Source organism: Gymnogyps californianus, chromosome 5 (genome assembly GCF_018139145.2).
Source record: "Gymnogyps californianus isolate 813 chromosome 5, ASM1813914v2, whole genome shotgun sequence".
In the NCBI taxonomy this organism is placed as follows: domain Eukaryota; kingdom Metazoa; phylum Chordata; class Aves; order Accipitriformes; family Cathartidae; genus Gymnogyps; species Gymnogyps californianus.
The window spans coordinates 47,843,302-47,860,758 of record NC_059475.1 but is presented as its reverse complement, the minus strand read 5'-3'; the positions used below and the strand labels follow the sequence as shown (position 1 = coordinate 47,860,758).

The window sequence follows — 17,457 nt, the reverse complement described above, 5'->3', positions numbered from 1 at the left end:
CAGACAATGCCAGATAGGACACTGCTGTTCGGGGAAAAAACAACAGGCCACACCTATTTCAGAAGCATGGGATTCAATCTTATATGGGAATTCAGAGGGAATATTTGACAGCTCTCCTTGAGGTTGGACTTGTTTTCAGCTGAAGATTATTCACACATAGTGGGAGACTATCCTTTTCTCAACACTTCCTAAGACTTTTGGATATCTAGTCCACATATTTCCAGCACCGTTTGTCTTTACAGTGAGCTTGGGAATTCGTTCCTTGACCTTGCTTTTAAGGACAACACCAAACCTCTCCAAAGCTGAACACTGTCCTCCCACATTCATGAGGGCCATCTGAGCTGAGCAAGACAGACACGCAAGTGAGGAATTATTGTCGCAGATGAGGAAGCTGAGAAGTGAAAGTGTTTGGAGTTCACATTCTGACTTGTACTCAACACTCCAAGTTAGGAGCAGGATTTTATAATTCAGCAGTTATAAAATCAGCCCCTGAGCTTCTTGGAAAATATGGCTAAAATTGCTGTTCTAGATCCAAATCTACAGACAGGCCAGGAACAGTTTGTTCTAAAAGTTGTGTGTATTTGCATTACAGACTAAAACAAGGCATAGCAATGTGTTAAGCAAAACAAGATGAGTTTACTCATTGTTGATGGCTTCATAGATTAAAATCCACTTTCCAAAATTATTCTCACTTGAATCGCAAGTTCTCCTCCTTTTCTTTGTACTGGTTATCAGGCCCTTCAGCAGCAAAGACAAGCTTCGAAGAGAGTTCTTCACTATTTATGAAGACAGATGATTTCTTTGCCTCTCCAAGAGCCATTTGGCTGCAGGTAGAGCATGTCAGTGCTCCTTTGAGCGCCAATTAGAACCAATTATGTCTTCATAGGCCTGTCATGGGACTTAACTACTTAACAGAGCTCATTTTCTCCTCACAGAACACAGATTTTGCTTCTAAGCCTAAGTTGAAGATATTCAGTACTTTGGGTTTGCGCACAAAGATCATTCAGATGCAACCGCCAGAGCAGCACTGCCCAAACTAACCTGTTAACAGAAGCCTGGTGGCCAGCAGTTGTTTCCTTATTGTCCAGGTCAGAATTATCTGCATAATGACAGATGGGCCACTTGCTTTACCTGTGTGTAGCTGAATACACAATAATTTGTTGGGTACATCAATGTCCCTTCCCTTCCCCGCCTTTTTGAGGGTATACAGGATACCCATTGCCTTGTTTGGAAAGAGATGGCATATTAACATTGTGCCAGTACCACTTTGATCCCCAAATTATGAACAAAATAGTCACCCGAATCTGAAAACACAAGGTGCAAACATCAAGTAAAAGTGGAAGAGGAAGGATAACAAGACTTACTACCACATTGTGATCACATTAAAAAAACACCAACAAAAAAAAAAACCCAAAATGCAACACAAACACACTTGACTTAAATGCTTCTATTTGACTGCAGCAACCATGAGTTTACAGAGTTTGAAATTCCAAGAGAATTGAACAAGACAAACAGTAGAATTACAACCCTGGACTTCAGGAAAGGAGGTTTCAGCTTCACCAGAACTTGAGAAGGCCTGAACAACTCTGTCTGGTTGGCCTTGCTTTAAAGCTGGTGTGAGCGAGCTGGCTGGACTACCAGCAGTCCCTTCCGATCTTAAATCAATAACTATCCTTTCTTTGTGGTGTTGCAGACAATTGTAGACTAATTAAGTGAAGAACTTGGTTAAAAAAAAAAGCTGATGAAATGAAAGTCTGTTCAGCTTGAGATCTTCTCATTGCACCTAAGCTTTGTTACAGACCTCTTTATTACACAGGAGCGCATATTTTTCCAAGACACTTTCTATTCAAGACAGACAATGGATAATACACTGTTAATGAGCAGCCACTTGATGCTCATTGTTGAAGGTTTAGTTATGTACCTCCTTTAATAAATACAACACCAACTGTGCCCTGAAAATAGAAGTCTGAGGGACTGATTAATTCCATTGTATTTATTGTTACAGTGTGTCACCACTTCAACTATATAACACTAACTTCAATCTATACTGTGCAAAAAAAAGAAGGAAAAAAAAAATCAAAGATATGAGTACACAAAATTATTTCCCCAGTCAGCTGTGAGAAATCCCACTTCTCACAGTGCCCTGGGCCAGATTTATTGTACCGACATGTGAGAACAAATGGGAAGAGAATATGTTCAGCTACTCTACTGGGATGCTGCACACAGAATTTGGTCAGCATTGGGAGCTTGGAGAAGTGAAGAAATATATGGTGAGGGAACGCTTCCTACAGATTTAAGCTACTAGGATGCCATTACATGTTTAGCATACACAAAGCTTATAAACCCATAAACTTATAGTTTGGCAGAGTGGCAGTTGACTTCTCCCAGAAATTACATAACTTATAACTGTAACTTGTAACTTTGGTGTTTAGAGATTTAAACATCAGAGAGATGCATATATTGCAACAAATATGACAATGCTGTTATTTAAAATCTGCATATCTAGCTTAGGCAAATTATGTATTTGCTAGCTATAGTCACAGACAGAGCTGTTAAGATTATTCAGTTTAAGTCAAAACAAAATAGTTTGAGGCAAACACTCCTCATGGAAAATTCCTAACAGAAAAGTTATAAGCAATGTTATCAGCCACAGCACATAAAGCCTCCTAGTGAGTTGTACTAAGAAACATTTAGTTGAAGTCGGCACCACCACCTATAATTTTAAATCAGTTATCACTGTTTCCTCATCATTGCCCAAAGACTTCAAAAACCTATCTTAAGGAAGAGTATCCTTCAATCAACATACTACAACTGCAGCAGTTATATCCTGCCTAAAACTAATCCTGTAAAGCAGTAGAAAACAAGTCTGTCACATCTGCACAAGATGTAACTTCTTTTTTGCCTTCGGGATCCTGTGAATCTCCCCACATTAAATATTCTATTGCAAATTCTCTGTTTGCATCTACTAAGCCATCAACAGCCCGTTTTGCCTCAGCTACAGCACAGCGCGCGCACACTCGTTTCCCTGTGGCCAGGAAAATGCAACATTTGGCAGGTATTATAACAATGTTTATACATTGAAGGGTTAACTGCAGCAACTGTGCACTGGGATATAATTACGAGTTTAACGTACTATGAATGCTACAGTTCAGATTTTTACAACTAAAAAGTACCTTTAAGATGAAAATTATGAGGAACCCAGGCCAATTTAAAAGCTACAATAATTACTTAACACCAAGATTTATGACCAGGGTCCTGCACCCCTTCGTGACAACATTGTCGTGGGCAACAACCTCAACTGGGGTAATCTCACTTCACTGATTTTATTGACAATTAACATAAATTTTTACTTACTGATTCAGGCATTGGGAAACAAAGACAACAAACAATTAGACCCTTAGGGAAAGTTCCTTTCCTTCCCCAAGCTCAACTGCAGACCACTAGCTCTCCTCCCCCTTCCTAGTCTCCCCTCCCTCTGGGCTGTAGTGAGACAACAGTCAGTGCACAGAGGTTTCTTTCCACCATTCCTTGATTCTTACTTACTTTCTGTGCTCCAGCATGGGTTATCCATGAGCTGCAGCCCCTCAGGGGTGTTCCTGCTCTTGCGCGGGTCTCCCACAGGCCCCAGTCCCCTCAGGGGTGTCCCTGCTCTGGCACAGGTCACCCACAGGCCCAGTTCCTTTGGGGGTGTCCCTGGCCTTGGACTGCAGTCCCCTCAGAGGCATGCCTCATCCAACACAGAGTGCCTCCTTTCAAAAGAGTGCATCTCCAGCATGTCTCCAGCAATGTCCCCTTCCATGTGCTTCTCCCTGAACCTTCTTCCATGTCTCCTCCTGTTTCTCCTTTGGTGCTCCCTCACATGCCTCCTCCCTTTGTGCATCCTCCCATGAGCCCTCCCACGCCACCTCCTGTGTCTCCTGCTCCCAGTAGCTATTGCCCTTTCTTAAACGTGTCCAACCAGCATCATCATGTGCTCCTCTGACAGGTTGAAGTTCTGACATGTGGTGGGTTGTGTTTTCATCCATGTCAGAGCTGGCTGTAACTGCACAGGGCACTTCATGGCCTCCTCCCACACTGGGTGATCTGCAGCCCTCTGCCACTCATGACCCAATATAAACATAAATATCCTGATTGTGGTGGTAATTCACCAAAAAACATGAGGTATGTAAACTTAATGATAACATCTTCCTACCTAAAATAACATGCAAGACAAGGCATATACCTTTCCCTCAATCATTATGTCTTTATTCTCTTACATAGAATTCTTAAAGTATAGATATTGTTTTACTACTAAACATTTTTGTAAAAGGACTGGAAACTTATTTTTACATTCTTCAGGAGAGAAATGGAAGACACACAATTTTTAAAGTCAAAGACTTGTAAGTATACAAACAAAAGAACCCTGCTGCATTTTCCTTACCCATTGCTTGTTTTTCTTGGACTTTCCCGCCATCTCCCATTTTGTGCCTACTTTATGGTCCTATTATATTTTCTGCTTAGTCCAGTAGTTCTGATGAGTCTCTTGGGATATTTCATATGCTGGTGTAAAGGTCCTACCATGTTTATTAATAATCATAACCTTCTGCTCTCTAACAAGAAGCTATCAGTTCAACTACAGGAAAATTTGTGATGATGACATTTTGCTGTTCTTTCTTGGCAAGAAACTGAAATTTAGGTTATTCTCAAGAAGTAATATTGTCAAAGGATGCAATCAGTAACACATCGTACATGACCACACGTTACATGAGCAAAGCAAGACCCAATTCACATCAGGAAGAAAACCTTGGTAGCACCTGTAATTAGCAGTCCTTTAATCAGTAGCCCTTTAAAGGGGTAATTAAATAATGGAGACCTGATAGTTTATGCAGACATTCAAAAATTCCCACAAAGTCTCAATAAGAAAAGGTGGAAGTTTTGACAAACTCACAGAAATAAGAAAAAGTAAGTAATGGTGCCCCTTATCTCATTGTACCCAGACCAGGCAGTTCATTTACTATTTCCATCACCAGAAAAGGCACTAGTAAAGGAATGCAGGTTAGAATACTGGCCTGAAAGCAAGTGAGAAGGAATCAGGCATCAGAAACTCAGTAAGGAGATGAAATTTGCTGCAGCAGGAAGCATCATTATTTGGTCACATAATGAAAAGGCAGTTCCCAAAAACATGGTATGTAGAGAGCTATTCTGCCCTAGCAACTGGAGATGAACAGAACAACAAGGAAGAGCTGCTAAGGCCAATTTCTGTTCTAATAGAAAACCCTGATAAAATAGATTGGAGGTTTTGCCTGAAATCTAATCAGATTAATCTGATCGCTGTCCCAAAAATTAAGGTCTCTCCCATACATTCACAAGTTAAGGTAAACTGCATATTTGACCACTCAGTTTCCAGTTAGGGAAACAACAGTGGCATAGTTCTTCAGGCCTTAACTCGGTCAGACAGTTCAACATCTTATTTATTTATGCTTGCTACGCTCTTGAGGAAAAACAAGCCATGCTTTGAACATCAGCTCTAAGGGGGAGTTAAAGCAAACAACACAGATTGCATGAGCCAGAAAAGAGCACCAGAACTTTCAAATGGCTTCTGACTATTTATTGCTCCCCAAAAGTTTATCACATCGCAACACAGACAATAAAACATCAGTTGATAACTGTACACTGTCTAAAGGACATGCATTGGCTGAGTAAAAAATGAAGCTTCTGACAGCTGTTTTTCCAACTTAACTCCTTCTGGCCACATCAAATAGACCACGCATACTGTGCAACTCCAAATTCCCGCTAAATGAATTTCTTAGGAGTAAAAAGACTGAAAGAGTGACAAAAGAATATTCTGAGGACAGTCAAAGAAATGCAACAGTGTCCATATGCATTAAGAACAACAACAGTGGTGAAAATAGGTAAAGTTTTTACTTAGTTTTGCAATATACTCCTGAATAGCATGGATGATTTATCTGACTCTTCATTGCTTGAAGTCACTTGAACTGGGTCAACTCTAGGTGTGCTGGAACATCTATATTGTCTAGAGATGACCTAACAGGTGTTTCCCATTTTGAGCTTCTGCAAATTTTTTTTTTTTTTTAGTTACTCCTATGGGTGTTGTCCACTAAAGGCACTGTGTACAGCTTCTTTGCCTCGCTGTTACATTAGATGTATGATAACATTTCCAGCTACCATTATCAAACAAATTAAGAATGGAGGAAGAGAGATCAAGAGAGAAGTGACCTGACTGAATTTAAGATTCATAAATGGTTTTAGGATTAAAAGAAAGAAATTAACAGCTCTAGCACCAAGTAGCATGCCAGCCTCATTCCTTCTGCCCTTCCATATTTACCAAGGCATCAGTCTTGACAGCAGCTATTCTTCCTTCTCCAGTTATAAACTGTCATCCAGTTGCCCTCAATCTTAAACTTCAACTACAGTGTTATCCTAATCTTTATTTTACTTCTCCTCTTCCTATCTCACTTCACATCACACCAAATAAAAAAAGTTCTTAGACAAAAGAATGAATCAGAGCTCAGGAGGCAAAAAACAAGCTAGACATCGATACACCCCCTGCCTTCAAGCATATATGCCAATGTTCTTACAGTATATGGAATGATCTGCAATATCAGGATATCCCAAGGACACCTTTGAGTTACTGTCACTCAATCACACACATCAAGAAATGGAAGCCTAGTCAAAACTGAGCATCATCAGTCAGAATGAAAAGTCTTCCTCCTCCTTCTCCTAAAGACCCTCTCTGGCACTTGCACATCTCTGTGTCCCAATTGCTGTGTTTTCCACACCCCGAGTTTAAAAGGTCTATTAATACAAACACCTGCTTGATTTAAAAAAAAAAAAAAAAAAAAAAAGAGGGGGGTTTGAAAAAGATTACAGAGGATCTAATCATCATCATCTGGCTCACTTGGCCATTCCATCACAGGATCCTTCCTATGAGAAAACAAAGACAGACCTGATACTTTTTATGACATGACTGCTGAAACATCCTTTTATTTATCAAAAGCTTTAAATTGCCTAACAACGAAGAAAACTTAAAGCCCTGAAAAATGCAAAGCTTCCAGTCTAATCCTCAAAAAAAAAAAGCAAGCTTCTGTGCTTAAAAGGAGTTTTCATGAACTAGCTCTTTTTCCTTTCAGGATGCTCGCTCTTCTCTTGACAAACCCTCTGAGACCCAGATTGAACACCATACTCATCTCACATCTCAAAAAGCAGACATTGTTTGACATCAAACTGAAATTCCTTTCCTGCTTTAAAATATGAAGGAGCTTCTTCTGTACAAAAAGGAGAAGGAGTTAGAAAATCTGCAAGACTAACACAAAATGGAAGCAGCAATTCGGATCATGCCTGCTTTCTGTGTTTGTCTTTTTTAATGACAGCAAATTAATACAAGTCACTTTCCTGCCAGTATGTGTGCATCAGCCAACAATCGGATCAGACAGTATGCTACTTCTTATTAGTTACACTGCATTAAAAAGATTGGAAGAGGAAAAGGGGGAGAGCAAGGGAGTGTTCCTAGAACTACTAGAAGGTCCAAGACAGCTTACACTTGAAATACAGATTTCCCTAAATCTGGGATACTGGGAAGACTGAGTTTTTTCCCAAATCTAAATTTGTCATGGGGCATGTTGGGGATGTTTATCATCTCAGAAGGAATTTAGGGATTAGCTGCTGACTGAAATGGACCCAAGATGACCATAGGCATACCAACTTGAACATAACAGATTGCAAATAGGAAAATATTTCAGTAATATCTTCATTTACATTATAACAACGTAATTGGCCAGACAAGGATCCAGCTAGTTCACTGTCATGTCTTCAGCACTGATCCTAAGTGGACACCCAGGGAAAACTAAGAGTAGAGCAAGCGTATTTCCTTAAAGTACACATGCAGACTATGAGCTTTTTCAGCAATTAACTCAGCCTCATGTAGTTTGTTTATACAGTAATCCCAAAGATATCTTATTTCCAAGTACTTACCCAGTCTCTCCTTGAATACATTTAGAAGTTTTGCATTCACAATAATGACTTACAAACCTTTAGCAATGACTCACACAAATCTGCCACTGATGTAGCAAGCTAAACACTAGCCAGCTATGGGCCCTATCAGCAAAGGCAGCCTACAGCATCCTGTACTCTATTAACAGGACCGTAGCCTGTTAATACATGAAGCGATTATTCCCCTTTACTCAGTGCTTGTTAGACTGCATCTAGAATAATGCATCTAGTTTTGGATTGACAAACTGGAGAGTTCAGTGAAGGGCCACAAAGACAGTCAGGTGGCTAAAGTCCCTGCCTTCTGAGGAAAGGCCAAAGGATTTGGGATTGTTCAGCTTGAAGATGACACAACCTCAAGAGGACCTAAGGGCAGTCTCACAGCACGTGCAAGGAGGTTATTGAGAAGACAAAGGCAGGCTCTTCACAGTGGTGCACAGCTGGAGAACAAGATACAATAGGCACAGTTTGAAGTGAGAGAATCTGACTTGATAGAAGGAAAAAGCTTTCTCCTCACAAGGACAGACAAGCAGTCAAACAGGTTGCCCAAGGAGATTTTGGAGTCTCTGTATGTGGAGGTTTTCAAGATTTGACTACATAAAACCCCAAGCGACCTGATCTGACCTCACAGCTGACCCTGCTCTGAGCAGGGGTTTGGACTAGAGACGTCCTGAGGTCTCCTCCAGCCCGCGTGAAGAAGAATCACCTTTTTGTGTGAAGAATAAGCTTTTTCATACTTGCTCTTCCTTAATAGATTACATGTTCCCTAGTTCTTGTACTGAAAGACATAGTAATCTATCCCTATATCTATCTTCTCAGTGCCAACCTTGTCTTGCAGACTTTTATTATACCTCCACCCTCAGCCCTTAAGTCATCTCTTTCAGTAAACAGACCAGTTGTGTCATCAAATTCAGCCCCCACTGCTTTAGGCAGCCAGATGACAGATGTCAATCTAGAAAAGGTCCACAAGGACAATTCCTCCAGTTTTTTTTGTTTTGTTTGGGGTTTTTTTTTTATTTTTTTTGTTTGGGTGTGTGTGGGGGGTTTGTTGGGGTTTTTTTTGGTTTTGGTTGGTTGGTTGGTTTTGGTTGGGTTTTTTGTTGTTGTTGTTTTGGTTTTTTTTAACACACCACAGAATATGAAAAACATCCTACAAAAAAAAAATGCACTGCTCATAACAAATATAGAACTTTGATTACAGGAAGACAAAAAGCTTAAAACCACAATGCACCAGAAGAAGAGATAAAAAGGAATTATGAACACTACAACTGAAATATGAAATTTGCTGGGTAGAAGTGTCCAGAAAACTATGCCTAGTTACTGTGACCCTTGCAGGACATGTTTACTGGGGTCGAAGTTATCTACCACCTGGAAACAGACTTCATTAGGCACAGCTGTGACTAAATTCAGTAAAGGTAGATGGAAGTATTTCATAGCTGCATTGTGCTGCCAAAGAGGAGCTGGAATCTGGATGCAATTTCTTATTTCTTGGTATTTCCTGATAAAAGAGCACACAGAGAGGATGTCCTTGGAGAAGCCCAGAAGGCAGCATGCCAGAGGAGCTGAATACAGAGACTACTGTTAGCAATGAGAAGCACAGCAGGATTCATAGCTCATTTGGGGCTTGGAGGAAGAATAGGGATGTTAGTTCACTACAGTTTTTACAGAATCTGAATGGTAACAAAATGGCCTAGATACGGCTCAGGATGGATAGAGGCCAAACTGCTACTATTGATCTCTGCCCATTCAACTCTCCTCCAAAGAATCTCTTTCTAGTCTTGATCCTTAAGCTATAGTTTATTCCATTAAAACAAATAAACTATCTGGAAAAAAAAAAAACCCAAACCAAAAACCAACAGAACCACAGACAACCACTGTTCTCTCAGTTTCATTTAGTCACTTCAAGTTTAAGTAGCATAACATCTTGTGTGGCCAGTTTGCAGACTACAAGGTTTTGTTTGTTTTAAATGTAGGCAATCCTTCATTCTTCCTTACATACCTGTTCACATTTCCTTAGTCATAGGTATTAAAACAGATAATACAGATTACTTTTACAGTCTTCACCGCAGGAGATCAAACGCAAATTTTCAGGCTTGAATGCTAAAAAGAGTTGGGCCAGAAATGTTGGCTATTAGATCAGAGCCCCAGAATGCAAGAGTTTTACCAAATCTCACATGCTAAATCAGCAGCAGAGTTGGGAATAGGAAGCAGGTTTTCAGAGATCTAACCTTTTGCTGGCCATTAGCATTTCAGCAGCATGCTTTTGAAATAAACTTACTGATCCATCACCACTAGCCATGCTTTAGTTCACATCAGGGTAGTCGCAGAGTATGCAAGCTTGACTCCTTTCAAATAAAACTAAACTGGAAGATGCAATCCAGCTGTTAACAAGTAATTAGTCTATAGAACCAGACTAGAGCTAGTCCAAAGTAAAACTTCAGAAGTAAAGTGCTTACAGTATGGATCTCAGGTCCTTGGTAATAAATTTTATTCTGAAAACCCACTCTCATGCTGCTTGCTATTGTAGACACAGCCTAGTCTTCTAGGACTAAATGGGGCTTTTTTGGTCTACCAAGGAAACAAACTCAGAGTTCTGAGCTTTTTGACCTCACCTCAAATATGATGTTGTCCCTCACAACTACTGGAAGGCCAGTGATGAGAAAAAAATGCATTTATAGAAGCTCACCATTCCCAAGGCTCTCTAACCTTCCCCAAGGTCACAAAGTGGGAGTGTGACAACAAAAAGTATCCAGAGCTAGTAATACAGCATACAAACTATTCTGTAAATTATATGCAGCTTTTCTTGCTATTGCCTCTTCTTCTTGCCACCATGAAAGGACAGCCACCATTAGGAGAGGTGGTCATACGTGAGCATTATACAGGCAATCTGTTAAAAGGTACCATGCCAGAGTAAAAGACAAGTGTAATGGTTGTTTAATCATTCTCACCATGAAGTGCCAATTCTTTAGTCTCTTATGACATTCATGAATGATGCAGAGGGCTGGCATGATGAATGCAGAGCAATTCCGACTGACAGATACTTTCAGAGAATTTATATCCTTCCCGCACTCCCAGGACAAAAGGGCTCTTGAGCTGAGTTATCATTTGTTCCATGAGAGGATTTACAGTCTTGCCAGCAACTCCTTTTACCTTACTCTATAAAGCGTTTATTTTGATATACTGATTGTGATCATTCAAGAACAACTGTATCTGAAGAAAGTCAGCAGGGGAGAGAAAAAGCAGAGTGGTTCTGAATAACTTGCTCACCTTGACCTGGGACTTCATTCCCCTCAGCCAGTTTGCTTTGTCTTTGGTATCAGTTCTTTCCTGGCATCCTCTGCTATCCCAATTACAAACGTAGTATCACTCAAGGGAGACATCTAATCTCCCATGCCTGGTTACCCTTCTTTCAAGGCAAAAGACGAAGTTTAGCCACAAAAGCCACCCACTCTAGTCCTTTCTTATCATTTTACTAGAAAGCACCTCAGCATCACAATTTTTACACCACACTGGAGTGGCCTCCATCTTACAGCTACACACAGCAATGGCTCCTGCCATGAGATTCAGTGGCAAAGCTGCACCTGGGACTTACCCAGAGGAGCAGGGTGATACGGGCACATGACACCACAGCCTCAACAGTACTGGGTGACTAAGGTATTCCCATTGCCATGATGAACACATCACCATCAAACATGGATTGCATGAGCCATTTTGCCTTGCAAAAAATGCAACACTTCTTCCCTCTGGCAGAAGCGACCGAGAACTCTTAGGACTTTGATATTCAGCCACACTCTACGAGTTTTTCCATCACTATTGTTTCCTGAGAAGTTCAGCAGTTACAATCTAGACTAAAACACATCATCACCTGAGAGGCCCCGAGTCTGTGGCCTTCAGTTGTATGGAGCAATAGCATATGTCACACAAGTGAGGATAATGAAAGGGCTGTGGGCTGATCACATTGATCTGATGACGGCAGCGATTTCCCTACACTTCATTTTGAACGTATTAGGTGACTTCAGGCAGAGAAGTAATAAGTTTCTATGAGTATTACAGATAATATCCATAATATCCTTACAGAGAAGGCTATTGTCTTTTCTTACACATTTTAAATTATGCTTTAATGCTACATTTTTGTGCCTCTATACAGTATTTGATCTTAAATGTCTTGGCATTTCCTATTCTTGAAGAGGGCCTATACAAACTAAGAGGAGGACTTTAACTTGCTTGTCTTTGGAATGAATCTATCATCATATTAAAAGGTAATGCACCACATCACCACACAGTGCTAAGACAGACCAGTGACAGGTGCTACCCAAACACCTATCTAGACATGGAAAAGGGAATTCCTAGAGCAGTGAATGAACCCTATGGTATTTAATGGGTATTGCTAAGAAGTTTTAGAGAGAAAAGTTAAATCAATAAGGCTGAAGAAACAGCTAAAAATAGGTAGGCCATGTCCTCTTAACTACTTGGAAACTTTGAATAAAATTGATAAAGATTTCCTTCACTCATATTTCAAGTGTATATTAAACTCCATCTCTGCAAGCACTGAACCTCAATATTTTAGTTTCAGTCTCTACTACTTTATTGTGAATTGCCAGCTATAGTCCCAATAAAGCATTTAATTACTAAATCATTTACTTGGGAGACAACACAGGGAAGAGGTCTCTTTTGGGTACACCTTCCAGGGTGCCAAAGGCATACAATTCTACAGAAAGCTCAGTTCTGTGCTCCCTAAAGGGGAAAAAAGATCTCTCTCAAGCTGGAAAAATAAATCCCAGACTATCTTTTTTTCTCTCCTGTGCTGTAAATGCAAACTATTGATTCACCTCTAGCTCTTTCATGTCTTTCACACGCTTCAATAATACAGAGGATTTGTTCTTCATCCTTTCATCTCCAGGCCTGGAATGCCTCTTAAGCTCTACGTTAAGGGTCACTCATTCTTCCTCAAACTGCAGCACTTGCATCCTACAGAGCTCTACAGGTGACAGCTAGAGAGGCATGCAAGTAGCACATAATCACTTACCTCCTGACTTCTTTGGAAGGTGAGAAAGAAAGAAAGACGAAATTTTTATAAACCCTAGTTTTTCAAACTTTTGATCATTTATGTTTGGTCTTTTAGAGCATCCTTCTGAGTGCAATATAACAACAGTAAAATATGGATAAAAAGTAATTTCCAATGCCTGCACCTTGTATTGAAGTTGAACTGGCAGCACTGAATATTGCTGATGGTTCAACCATCAGAAACCATAACTTCATACTCCCATAGAAAACAGAGAACATGTAGGCCTTCTCACCACAAATGTCTAGAAACAAAGAACCATTGAATAATTGGAAGGAACCCGTAGAGGTCATGTAGTTTCCCTCTCCTCCAACTCAAAGCAAGGCCAATGAGATCAGATTGCTTAGGAATTTCTCCAGTTGAGTTTTGAATATCCCAAAGAAAGGACATTCAACAACTTCTTTGCTGGCAACCAGTTCCAGTGTTTTACCATCCTATTATTTAAATCACAATTTTCCAGATTCCATCTTGTGACTGTTGCTTCTCATACTATCGCTGTGCGTCTCCAAGAAGAGTCTTTATAAACTCCTAGTCTGGTAGTTAAAGGCAATAGTATTTCCTCCCTCTCTCCCCTTAGGGCTGAACAAACCCTGTTCTCTCAGACTCTCCTCACATGTCATGTTTACCAGCACCTTTACCACCTTGGCGGCCTTCTGCCAGACTTGCTCCACCCTTGATACCTGTCTGTTACTGTGAAGCCCAAACTTGGGCACAGTACTCCAGATGTGGTCTCATAAGTACTGACTAGAGGGGAGGAATCCATTCCCTCGGCCTGCTGGCTGCATTCTTGCTAAGGTAGATCACTATGAAATTGGCCCTCTTTACCACAAGGGCACACTGCTGACTCAAATTCAACTGGTTATCCACCTTTTGTACACAGCTGCTTTCTTCCATTCAGTTGGAACATAGCCTGTTGTCCTGTTGCACAGGAATTCTCCATCCCAGACATAGGACTTTGCATTTGCTTTTGTCAAACTTCACAAGATTCAAATGATGGCCCTGTTTCTCCAATCTGTTGAGGTTCCTCAACAGTCATCAACGACTGCTCCCAATTTGGCCATTTGCAAACTTGCTGAGAGTGCACTCTGTTCCATCATCCAGGTCATCAACATAGACGTTAAACAGTACTGGCATCAGCACTGACCCCTGAGGGGGATCACTAGTTATAAGCTGCCTGTTGAACTTTCTGCCACTGAGCAAAGCCCTTTGAACCAGCAGTCGAGCCAATTTCCCCCCCACCTCATCATGTACTTAGCCTATATCTCACTAGTTGAGATATAGGGATACTGCAGGAGACTGTATCAAAGCCTTTGTAGAAGTCAAGGTAAACAACATCTCCTGTACCCCTGTTGTTCACAAAGCCAGTGTCATTGTAGAAGGCAATGAGGTTGGCCAGGCATAGTTAGCCCTCAGTAAATCCATGTGGGCTATTCCAAGTTAGCTTTTTGTCCTTTGTGTGCTTGCAAGTAGCTTCTAGGCAAAATTTGCTCTGTAATCTTCCCAGGAACTGGTGTTAGGCTGACTAGCCTGTAATTCTCTAGTAGACATGTCATTTGCCTTTTTTTTTTTCCCTAGTTATAATACCCCATTAATAACATTTTCACTGTTTTTTTTCCCCACCTCCTTTCTCTCTGAGTATCTCACAACTCCTCACTATATTTATTGAAGATCAAAGTGCCACAGTGTGATGTACGCTCTTAGATCTTAATATTTCTTCTATCCTAGAAAGAATTTCCTCCCTTCACATGTGCTCTCCTCAATATTCCTGTTAAAAATAGACCTCCTCTTGTGACAACTCAGGAAATCACTTTCAGTCTCAGGGCCTGCAAGCAAGTGTTATTTCATCTATTTAAGGGCCTGAAAACGTAAAGAGAAGTTCCTGTTCCAAAATCAACAACTTCAAACAGCAGAACCTGCTCCTGAGCTATACTATTAGCTAACTGTTTCATGAAACACACTACGTGCTACCACTGTTCTGTATACCATAATGCCCTATTTTCTTGCAAATCCAGAAAAGTGTTTTCCTTCTTGTGGGAATGGACCTACAGACCTAGTTCATTAATCTTATCTTTTCTCCCATTTTAACTGAGTCGAGTGGTCTCTCCCATGTAGTATACTTGGAGCTATAGGTCCGCTCTTCAGATTTAGGTGTTCTGCTCCAAATCCAACTCACAACTCCGCCCCTTTGTTCTAGAGAATAAGATTACTACAGAATTGTTTTTGCTTTTCCATAAGAGAATGCTGTTACAAGATACTCACAAAGCCTGTGGGAGCTGCCGTTTCTTCAGGGAAGTCCTTCCAACATGTCATTCTAACAGCTATATCTCCCCTTCAGTACTACTAAATATATTGGAACGCATACTTAGAGCAGGAAGCAAATTCCAGGAAAAGCCAATTTTCTTTCACTGGTCTCAGAAGTGCAGGCTGTTCCATGGGCTCATTTTCCTTTGTTCAGAGGTTCACAGGCTATTCTGAAAGGTGGCTTCCATACAGGGAAAACTTTGAAATACTTAACACACTTGTACATTTATTTATTTCATTTTACATACAGTCGGTTTCCCTGTCACTTTTGCTAATCTTCAAAGTTATTTACATTTAAAAAGGAGCTTCTGGCTTTTATTCTCTCCATTTGATTCTCCCGTAAAGTCATAAAATGCTGAATTGATAAGGTGACAATAATTGGCACAACAGAACAGTAAGGTCACAAACATAAGGAAAGGGAATATCATTCTGACCTTGCAACAAGTGTAAATGTAGAACAATTCACCTCAGGTCAGTGACTTAATTCAAGTATATTTAGTTATAAAAGAAACCATGCCTACTGCAGTACTTAAAGGCAGTATCTGCTTGCATCTTAATTCATATTCAAATACAATACTTTCTGTAACATATTATATTGGGGAAATACTGGGGAAAAACAATCATTGGAAAACTGAAGTCGCTACTAGTGAAATTTTCCACCTGTTACAGAATATATAAGAACTTCCTCCATCAATCACATTTTTCTGTGACAACATATTCCACAAGTACCTCGGATAGATCTTTCTCTTTCAAGGCAATCCTCACATAGCACTGCAGAGTAGATTTATACCACACACAGCAGAGCAGTGTAATAGACATTTCTGTCCAGTTATTTTGGCATTAGGCATAGTCTATCAGCAACCAATTATTGTCATGGTAGAGCAAGAGGAAATTGAAGAATTGCTAGCACTTACATAGCAACTAGACCATCCAGTGGAAAAAGCCTAGAAACCGAACAACGCAAAAGATGTACAATCCTCTCTTCTGAGTTAGGTCAAGTGGCTATATATTGTGAGGGAGTTTAAGGCTGTCCTGGGCAAATTAATTTGCGCTGCTGTATCTACAGCTAAACTACACCAAGCAGAGTGTATAAATAATGCCTTACAGAGAAAAGAACAGAGATTGTGTGCTAGTGGATGCCAAAATAACAGTCTTACTCATCTCCTTATAGAAGATCAACCAATCCAGACATTGAGCAACTATGACCACACTGAGTTTGGGCATGATAAGAACTATAGTCTACATACATTTCTGTATTCAGTCAGCAAGGACGCAGAAAATGGCAGCTCTCTTAACCACTGGTGAAAGGAGTTGGTATCTCAAGAATAATTAACTATTAACTATCAAGAATAGTTAACTATTTTCCACCGTATTTGCAGATACACTACACTCCCTTGTTTTCCATATGCAACATTACAAAAACAAGCTCTTTCGTGGGTAGAAAAGTATTGATTTTTTTGACATGCCTCTGAGGATCAACGTTGTAGAAACAAAGGAATCAAGATAAACCATACCAAGAAAATATCAGCATAAAAAAAGAATAAATATAAATTCCCAGAAGCACACATCAGGCTCCCATAACAGTGGTAACTATACACGCTTGCCCAACTAACAAAGACACAAGAGCCCTCCCTAACCCCCACACTCTTAACAACATGCCAGCATCTTGCTTAACAAGTTTACGGGAAAACATGAATTTCCATTGTTGCTCAGCCCTTACTTTCAGATGTGGAGATTTCCATCACTAAGTACTACATAAATCGAGATACTGCATTTTAGCATGCTTCCTTACTGCAAACATATTGGCATCATTCTTTTTATTAGAAGGGGAAAGGCTAAAGTAGTAGTTTCCTTCAATAAAACAGCAAAACTTGCTTTTACTTCTCCAGCAACATTGGCATTGTACATTTTTGCACTCATGTTTATTTCTCCTTCCATGCTAGCCTTTGTATGCAGAAAGGAAGCATAATCCCAATATTTTCTCCTCTAGATCTTCTCCCATGACATACATGTTCAACAAGACTCAAGAGAAGTGAGTTACGAAATGATGGGTAGGGTAAGTAGCATTTAATCAGAGAGAACAGTGCCTGGAAGTTCCTAGTTACGTG

General features: G+C 40.2%; 1 protein-coding gene across 7 annotated transcripts in view; it reads right to left on the bottom strand.

Annotated features, from left to right (window-relative positions):
* NRXN3 (neurexin 3) overlaps positions 1-17,457 on the bottom strand; it is a 988,734-nt gene that overhangs the window by 265,280 nt on the left and 705,997 nt on the right. The gene's annotated exons all lie outside the window — the stretch shown is intronic.